At 42.2% G+C, this 9,449-nt stretch overlaps 1 protein-coding gene across 4 annotated transcripts in view; it reads left to right on the plus strand.

The window, feature by feature from the left end:
• Positions 1-9,449, plus strand: part of LOC309568417 (sodium-dependent neutral amino acid transporter B(0)AT2-like) — a 500,552-nt gene that overhangs the window by 372,983 nt on the left and 118,120 nt on the right. The window contains exon 1 of one of the 4 annotated variants that reach the window (XM_082274083.1): positions 4,253-4,275. The exons of 2 other annotated variants lie outside the window; for them this stretch is intronic. The gene's annotated coding sequence lies outside the window, so the exon portion shown is untranslated. Of the gene's footprint in view, positions 1-4,252; positions 4,276-4,451; positions 4,650-9,449 lie in introns of those variants that run through there. One more of the 4 variants, XM_082274082.1, reaches the window with a different exon arrangement.

Raw genomic sequence — 9,449 nt, forward strand, 5'->3', positions numbered from 1 at the left:
GAGCCAAGCCGGGCCAAGCAGTGCCGAGTGGAGCCGAGCCGGTACTTGCAGTGGAAAAGTACCATTATTAGTTTTAAGTGTGTATATGTGTGTGTGTGTTTGTATGTATGTATGTATATATATATATATATATATATATATATATATATATATATATATATATATATATATATATATATATATATATATGTGTGTGTGTGTGGTTTTTTTTTAACTGCTCCTAAGTGTTCGTATTATGTTCCATGTAGAGCTATACCTGATTTTTATTGCACAAGCTGTGATTGTATAATGACAATAAATAGTTTGAATCCTATGACCAGTGCTGTATTTTGGCCTAGGCCAACAAGGCCCAGGCCTAGGGCGGCACTTTGCAGGGGGGCAGCAAAAAAATCCACCCCCTCCACCTGAGACTCTATCGGCCACTGGTTGCTAGAGCCGCCTCTCTCACCCCCCCCTCTCTCTCTCTCTCCCCCTCTCTCTCACACCTCCTCTCTCTCTCTCTCTCCCCCTCTCTTTCTATATCACCCCCATTCTCTCTCTATCAACCCCTCTCTCTCTCTCCCCCTCTCTCTCTCTCACCCCCTCCTCTCTCACCTCACTCTCTCTCTCACCCCCTCTCTCTTTAGCTATCATCCTCCTCGCTCTCTCTTTCTCATCCCCCCTCTCATCCCCCACTAGCTCCCCCTCTCTCTCATCCCCCCTCTCTCTCATCCCCTCTATCTCTCTCTCTATCATCCCCCTCATTCTCTGTCATCCCCCCTCTCTCTCTCGTTGACCCCCCCCCCTCTCTCTCATCCCTCCTCTCTTTCTCACCCCCCTCTCTTTCACCCCCCCTCTCTCTCTCTCTCCCTCCCTCACCCACCCCCCTCTCACTCTCCCACCTCCTCTCACCCCCCCCTCTCATGAGATCTCAGGGGTTCATGCTGGGACTTGTAGTCCTTCAATTTTGGAGTGAGTCACATTCCTTAAAAAAGGAGTGGGGAAAATGTACATGGAGGGGGGAGGCACTTAATTATAGTCTTGCCTAGGGCAGCACAAAACCCAAATACACCACTGCCTATGACAGTGTTTCTAAACAGCAGGAGCCAGAACATTGCACTTGTTATCGCAGCTGTAATGCTTTCCAGGCTCAAATGCATAATTTGGTACAAAATAGTCCTAAAATTTGGGCTATCTACAGCGCTTGCTAAAAATTGTGATAAACTAAATTTGTGTAAAAATATATATAGGTATAAAATTTATGTGAGAATGTATATAAAAATATAAAACGTGTAATAAATAGCAGCAGCAGTAGTATAAATTTGGGAAATTTGGTACAAAATAGTCCTGATGTTAGGGCTATCTACAGCGCTTGCTAAAAAATTTGTGACAAACTAAATTTATGTATTGATATATAGGTATAAAATATATATATATAAAAGTTTTTAAAATACTTTTATATATATATATATATTTTATACCTATATATCAATACATAAATTTAGTTTGTCGCAAATTTTTTAGCAAGCGCTGTAGACAGAGCTTTTTTTCTCAGAGAATAGGTGCAGGAACCCCCCCCTTCTAAGTTACTTTGTGTCTCCGCCCCCTACACACCTCTGAGCACTAACCCTTGGTTCCACCCCTTCCAACCTCGGAGCACTGAAACTTGGTTCCACCCCCTACCCAGCTTCCAGTACAGCCCCTTTTAGAGAATATAGAACCAAGTATAATTTTATATTGGAATATATGCAATTAGGTTATGATAACAAGAAAAGCAATAGAATAGAACTCCCCCAGAAGCAGCCAAAGGTCTCCCAGCAGCCAGCATCAATAGACTCTCTAGCAGCCAGCAACAGTAGACCCCCTCCCTAAACAGTAGATCCCTTCTAGCAACAATTAACCCTCAGTATCAAAAGATCCTCCACCTGCAACAATAGATTGCCATGCAAAAATAGATCCCCTCCAGCAACAATAGATCTCCCAGCATCCAGCATCAGTAGACCCTCCATCACCCATTGGAGGTGCCGGAACTGCGTCCCCCCGCGTTCCTGCTGAAAAAAAGCCCTGGCTGTAGATAGCCCTAACATCAGGACTATTTTGTACCAAATTTCCCAAATTTATACTACTGCTCAGGGCCGCTGATAGGGGGGGACCACCAGCCCTCTTGTAGGGGGCCCGAGCACACAGGGGGGCCCCACACAGAGAGGGGGATTAGTGATGGACAACAAATACAGAAATCTTCCTCCAGCACCTGAATCTGATCTGTCCCTCTCCCTGCTATCAGCTTTTATCTGCTGAGAAAGAGACAGTCGTCCCTCCCTAATCCCCCTCCCTTGTGTGGCCCCCCCTCCCAGCACTTATCTCTGCTCAGGAGTTTATTTGTAAATTGTAACTTTGTTTCTCTCTCTCTGTCTCTCCGATCACTGAGCTCCAACTGCCCAGTCAGTATATTTTTCTCATCTCATCTTCTTTTTTATTTAACATAGTTTTATTTTTACATTTAGCAGGAATTATGCGAGTTATGTTATATTTGTGTCTGATAATAGTGATTTTGTTGTAATTTTAGCTAAATATATCTTTAATATTTTCTTGGGGGGCCCTGCCAGGTAGTCTGTACGGGGCCCCACGATTTCTAACAGCAGCCCTGCTACTGCTGCTGCTATTTATTACACGTTTTATATTTTTATATACATTCTCACATATATTTTATACCTATATATATTTTTACACAAATTTAGTTTGTCACAATTTTTTAGCAAGCGCTGTAGATAGCCCAAATTTTAGGACTACAGTAAAACCTTGGATTGCGAGCATAATTCGTTCCGGAAACATGCTTGTAATCCAAAGCACTCTTATATCAAAGCGAATTTTCCCATAAAAAATAATGGAAACTCAGATGATTCGTTCCACAACCATTTATTCGTAAGTCTTTCAGTTTATAGTCCATATACAAAGATTATAGCAATGTGATAGGTTGTGTAACTATAAAATGTCCATCCACAAATGGCGCCTCCACAAGGGGATTAGAAGCAAAATCCAGCAGGAGCTACAGAGCATAAAAGAGAAGAGAGATGAGAGGCGCCTCTAAGTGTAGCAGTATGGGGACATTTAATGAAGGTTCAACATTTAGCGACTCACATGGTTGATGATTAAAGAGGCACATCTAAGTATGCAGGCATCCGGGGTAAAGCTGTCCACATAGACCATCTTCTGAACCACTGGCTCTCACCGATGTCAGTCTGCAATTGTGATTGGGAAGACTACCCTGCAGTAGAGTGATCTGAAAGCGAAATTTTGAATCGCTCGTGGAGTGCAGCGGGGAAGGGTGTGATGAAGATGGCGGTGCGGAGGATGGTCTATGTGGACAGCTTTACCCCCGATGCCTGCATACTTAGATGTACCTGTTTTAATCATCAACCATGTGAGCTGCTAAATATTGAACCTTCATTAAATGTAACAATATTGCTACACTTAGAGGTAATCTCTTTTATACCCAGTTGTGACATGGCGCTACTTGTATATCAAGACATCGCTTGTATATCAAGTCAAAATTTATTTAAAAAATTTGCTTGTCTTGCAAAGCGCTCTCAAACCAAGGTTTTACTGTATTTTGTACCAAATTTCCCAATTTTATACTACTGCTGCTGCTATTTATTACACTTTTTATATTTTATATATATTCTCACATATTTTTCACATATCTAGAGGTCATTTATACATTTAAACAAACTCCTAGGCGCGGGGAGTGTATCCTTTTTTTTAGAAAAAGGGATACTTATTTTTCAAATGTATAATAATAATATTATTAATAACTGCATTTTTTTTCCTGCAATTTGGGTTTTTTCTTTATTATATTTTTGCAAAAGGTGGAATTCTCCTCTAAATCCCCCTTTTAATTGTTTTAATGGTAGGCACAGTGAGTTTGCAGTGTTTGGAGTAGAATGACACAATGTATTTACTATGAGATATGAATAGAAGTGGACGTGGTGAGAATCCTGGGCAGATCTCTGGGTGTAGTGATCCTGTCCTCCCTCCCTGTATGGGTGGATCTGTCACTCCTCAGTCTCATACCATTACTGACAGCAGCGAGGATTTTAGCAGATCGTACAAGGAGACTCTCAGGTGCAATTTACTAACTTTCTCTTCTCTTGATGGAACAGTTTGCACAATTATTTTCCCCCATTTCATTTCTGATTCTTTAATCAGAACAAAAGTAGAACGTTGTGTTAATAAATGAAACGGAACAAGCAAGGTGCCAGTACAGCTTCAAGTTCAGTGACAGCGTGGGAGAGGAAGGTGAGTGCACACATTACTGTGCCGAGCTCTGGCTGATGCAATCTCATGTGTCTCTGAAGTAAGGTGGGCGCCATGATACCGGAGACCAGCGAGGGAGTTCAGATCCGGGCTCCCTGGCTGGGGTGGAACTACAAGTCTCAGCAGGTCTGGGTATAAAACCTCCCCTGGGCTGAATAGCTGGGACCGCCCAGCTTTCTGTGGTCCCTGATTAGGGAGAAGCTGTGTTATGGTCTACTCCAAAATGGCTCCGGTGCTGGAGACAGAAATTAATTCTTAAAGGTTTTCCTCTGAATGCAGACAGCACGTGTATCTGCTGTGATCATCGATCTGGCGGGACGGTCATTGATAAATCTTCCCTGCTCTGTGTGTATTGGGTATGTAATGTCATGATGGGGGGTCAGGATGCTCTGTGGGACAATATTGGGGTTTGATTGACAGCTGGGAGTCTGTCTCTGTATGAGGGGTGTGTAGAATGGACAATGTGCTGTCATACAATGTGATCATCACTGCTTGCTGATATTTGGAGGGATCTGTTTATATTTCGGACAATGATTGTTGCTGTGGAGATGTGTGTTGGTTGGATCATGTGGCACTGACGTGGCAGGGAAGATCTGACAGTTCATAGATCGGATGACAGGAGAGGGGACAGATCAATAACTACATTGTCATCTTACACAAGGATGGGGGGGGGGGGGGGGTGCATCCTAAAAACAAATGATTCTGGAAGGAATTTACTAAAACTGGAGCAGTTGTGCATGACAACCAATCAGCTTCTAGCTTCAGCTTCTTCAGTGAAGCTTTGATAATGAAAGCTAAAAGCTGATTGGTTGCCATGCGCAGCTGCTCCAGCCTTTCCGAAATTCCCTTTAACCACTTTACCACTGGAGGATTTTGCTGTCTTACGTCTGGGCCACTTTTTGCGATTCGGCGCTGTGCGACTTTAACGGACAATTGCGCGGTCATGCGATGCTGTACCCAAAGTAAATTTACGTCCTTTTTTTTTCCCCCCACAAACAGAGCTTTCTTTTGTTGGTATTTGATCACCTGTGCGATTTTTACTTTTTGCTTTATAAACAAAAAGAGCGTAAATTTTAAAAAAATAACAATATTTTTTTATATGAAATCCCCCCCCCCCCCAAAAATGTAAAAATCAAATTTTTTTTTAAAATTTTTTTGGCCAATTTTTGTTTTCTGCTACCTATGTTTGGTAAAAAAAAATCACAATAAGCGTATTTTGATTGGTTTGCGCAAAAGTTATTGCGTTTACTAACTAAGGGAAAGATTTCTGTCATTTTTGGTGTTTTTTTTTTTAACGCGTAATGGCGGCGATCTGCGATTTTTTTTTTTTTTGCGACATTGCGGCCGACAGATCGGACCCTTGACTGACATTTTTGGCACTTTTGGGGGTACCAGTGACATTACTGCAGTAATCAGTGCTATACATATGCACTGTTACTGTAAAAATGACACTGGCAGGGAAGGGGTTAATTTTATTGGAGAGGGAGGGGTTAATGTATGCCTGGTGCTTACTGACGTGTGTGGGGGGAGGGGACTGAGTGACACAGGGACAGATCACATGTTCAGCTATGCTGAATCCTGCAATCTGACCCTGTCTGTCACTTAGGAGATCCGCCCGCTTTGTTTACACAAGCGGGCGGATCTCCAGACTCGATTCCCCGACGATCGGGGAAGAGCGGCGGCGATCGCCGCCGCTCCTCCCCTGGCCCGACTCCAGCTCTGACTGAATACAGCGGGAGCGAGCCTCTGGCGGCGCGCGAGCGCCGCCCACAAGGGGAGGAGTCCAGCGACGTAGGTCTACGTCGCTGGACGATAACGAACCACTTTGCCGCAGTAGAGCTCGAGTGAGCGGTCGGCAAGTGGTTAATACATCTAGGCTTCAGTCACAGGGCTGTAAATCTACTCACATACAAGTGTGTTGTATTTTTTAACTCTGGATCTGAACAGTGGCTGCATTGTATTCAATGGAGCCATTCACACAGGTGTGTAAAGATGCTCTGCATTCAGATACATAAGGCTGGCCATACATTATACAATTTTCTGTAGATTTACCTTCAACTATGTAATACAAAGGCCTGCCTTCTAGGATACAATTCAAAGCGTTGGTGAGATTTGATCTCCTATTATATGGTTTTTGGTAAATCTAACAGAAAATTGAACATGTGTGGCCAGCCTGAAGCCCCGTACACACGATCAGATTATCGAACGATCTGTCGTCTGTTTTTTGTGGCATGCTAGTCTGATGTGGAAAGTGAAGAGGTTATTTTCATACGAATTTTCCCGTACGACAGAATTCTACTTCAGAAGTGATGTCATGTGTTGGATTGCTTTCTATGTGTTCTTTCATCTCTGAGCATGCCTAGTCTTGCTCATAAGATTTTTTTTCCGTCAAAATCTGTACTAATGAGAGGAAAATCGGACGTTGTATTACAGACGACAAAAATTTTATAGCCTGCACATCAGGATTTTGTCAGCCGAAAAGTTGGAGTTGGCTGTCGAAAGCACCATACTAACAATCCGAAAATCGGCCGATCGGTCGTCGGACGAATTTTCCCTACAGATTTTCTCATCGTGTGTACGGGCCTTAAGGGTGTGCTGTCCGAGGTGGGCCGTTCTCTGCTCAGCGGGGGATCATTCCGCCGATCCCCACTGAGCAGGAGGATGACAGCTCCATCTCCGCTCTGTGTACAGAGACGGAGCTGTCAGATCCCCGCTGTCCTCTATGGGGAGATCAGATGAGAACAGACCATCTGTCCATTCTCGTCCGATCCCATCTGATCCGCCAGACGGATGGAAAATAGTTTCCATCCGTCCGGATTTCACAGACAGGATCGGAAACGGATGGCAGTGGGTGTCAGTAAAGATGTCTCTGCTGACATCTGCTGCCCCATAGGGCTGCATGGACCATCCGATCCGGTCTGCCTGAAAAAAATGACAGGCGGATCGTATCGGATCGCCCGTGTAAAAGGGGCCTAACAGAATCCAAAGAGCATGCCCTTTACTGCACTTGTGCGTATAAACACTTGTAAGTGCGTAAATTAACCACTTAAGGACCGGAAGGATTTTCTCCCTTAATGACCAGGCCATTTTTTTCGATGCGGCACTGCTTTACTTTAACTGATAATTGCGCAGGTCATGCAACGCTCTACTCAAATACAATTGATGTCCTTTTTTCCCTACAAATAGAGCTTTATTTTGCTGGTGTTTAATCACCTCTGCGGTTTTTAATTTTTGTGCTTTAAACAAAAAATACGTGAAAATTCGGAAAAGGAAAACAATATTTTTTTACTTTATGCTACAAAACGTATCCATTAAAAAAAAATTAAAAATCAATTTTCTTTTCATCACTTTAGGCCAATTTGTATTCTGCCACATATTTATGGTAAAAAAATATCCCAATAAGTGTATATTGATTGGTTTGCACAAAAGTTATCGCGTCTAAAAACTAGGGGAAAGATTTATGTCATTTTTTTAATTTATTTATTTATTTTTTTTACTAGTAATGGCGGCGAGCTGCGATTTTTAGCAGGATTGCGGCAGATCGGACCCCTAACTGACACTTTTGAGGGGACCAGTGACATTACTACAGTAATCAGTGCTAAAAATATGCACTGTTACTGTAATAATGACACTGGCAGGGAAGGGGTTAACACTGTGGGCGATCAAATGGTTAAGTGTGCTCATAGGGAGTGCTTTCTAACTGTGTGGGGGATGGACTCACTGGATGAACGCAGAGACCTGTGATCCTAAATAGTAGTGCCTTGTTTACATCGGCAGAAAGCAAGCTACTCACTAGGGGGGAACCTCTGGGTGAGTCTAGGATGGAAAAGGACCTGGGGGTACTGGTAGACAACAGGCTTGGCAGTGGCATGCAATGCCGAGCCGCTGCAAGCAAAGCCAACAGAATACTGGGTTGTATAAAAAAGGGGATTCACTCCAGAAATAAAGAGATTATTCTCCCGCTCTACAAGACTCTGGTCCGGCCACATCTGGAGTATGCTGTCCAGTTCTGGGCACCGGTCCTCAGGAAGGATGTGCTGGAACTGGAGAAAGTCCAGAGAAGGGCAACAAAAATAATTAGGGGAATGGAGGACATCAGCTATGAGGAAAGACTACAAGCACTGAACTTATTCTCTCTGGAAATAATTCTAAGGGAGTTTGGGACTTTAAATGAAAACGCAGGTGCAATCTGGGGAAAATTAATAAAAATGTATCCAGATATGTATATGCTGGTAAAAATGTGTATAAGATCATAGCATAATGAACCATAATGTTTTAAAGATAAACAATATTTATTCACATAGAAGATGTATAGTAAATAGTACAGTAATATTGGTAAACATGATCAAGACCACTGATACCACAAAATACATACTAAATGACATGATTGACACAGAGTAACATGATTGCACATATAAAATGACCCATATAGCTCTCAGTAATACAACGAGGAGGGACATAATAAAATTAATTCATAAATACATAATAAACAGTAAATATTGGTAACGAATTCATATAAATAGGTTGTATGATGATATCATGTAGCATCTAAAGTAGCTCTACGCGTTTCGTGAATAAGTTCACTCATCAGGAGCAGATGCGAATTATGTAGATGTATAATCTATAACAAGATAAGAGCTCGTTGAATAAATATGCCAGTAGTACAGTGAAGAGCAAAGAGAAGAGGGGGGGGGGGGGGAAAGAAACAGGCTGTTTCTTTCCCCCCCCCCCCCTCTTCTCTTTGCTCTTCACTGTACTACTGGCATATTTATTCAACGAGCTCTTATCTTGTTATAGATTATACATCTACATAATTCGCATCTGCTCCTGATGAGTGAACTTATTCACGAAACGCGTAGAGCTACTTTAGATGCTACATGATATCATCATACAACCTATTTATATGAATTCGTTACCAATATTTACTGTTTATTATGTATTTATGAATTAATTTTATTATGTCCCTCCTCGTTGTATTACTGAGAGCTATATGGGTCATTTTATATGTGCAATCATGTTACTCTGTGTCAATCATGTCATTTAGTATGTATTTTGTGGTATCAGTGGTCTTGATCATGTTTACCAATATTACTGTACTATTTACTATACATCTTCTATGTGAATAAATATTGTTTATCTTTAAAACATTATGGTTC

Source organism: Pelophylax lessonae, assembly GCF_965119305.1.
Source record: "Pelophylax lessonae genome assembly, chromosome: 12".
In the NCBI taxonomy this organism is placed as follows: domain Eukaryota; kingdom Metazoa; phylum Chordata; class Amphibia; order Anura; family Ranidae; genus Pelophylax; species Pelophylax lessonae.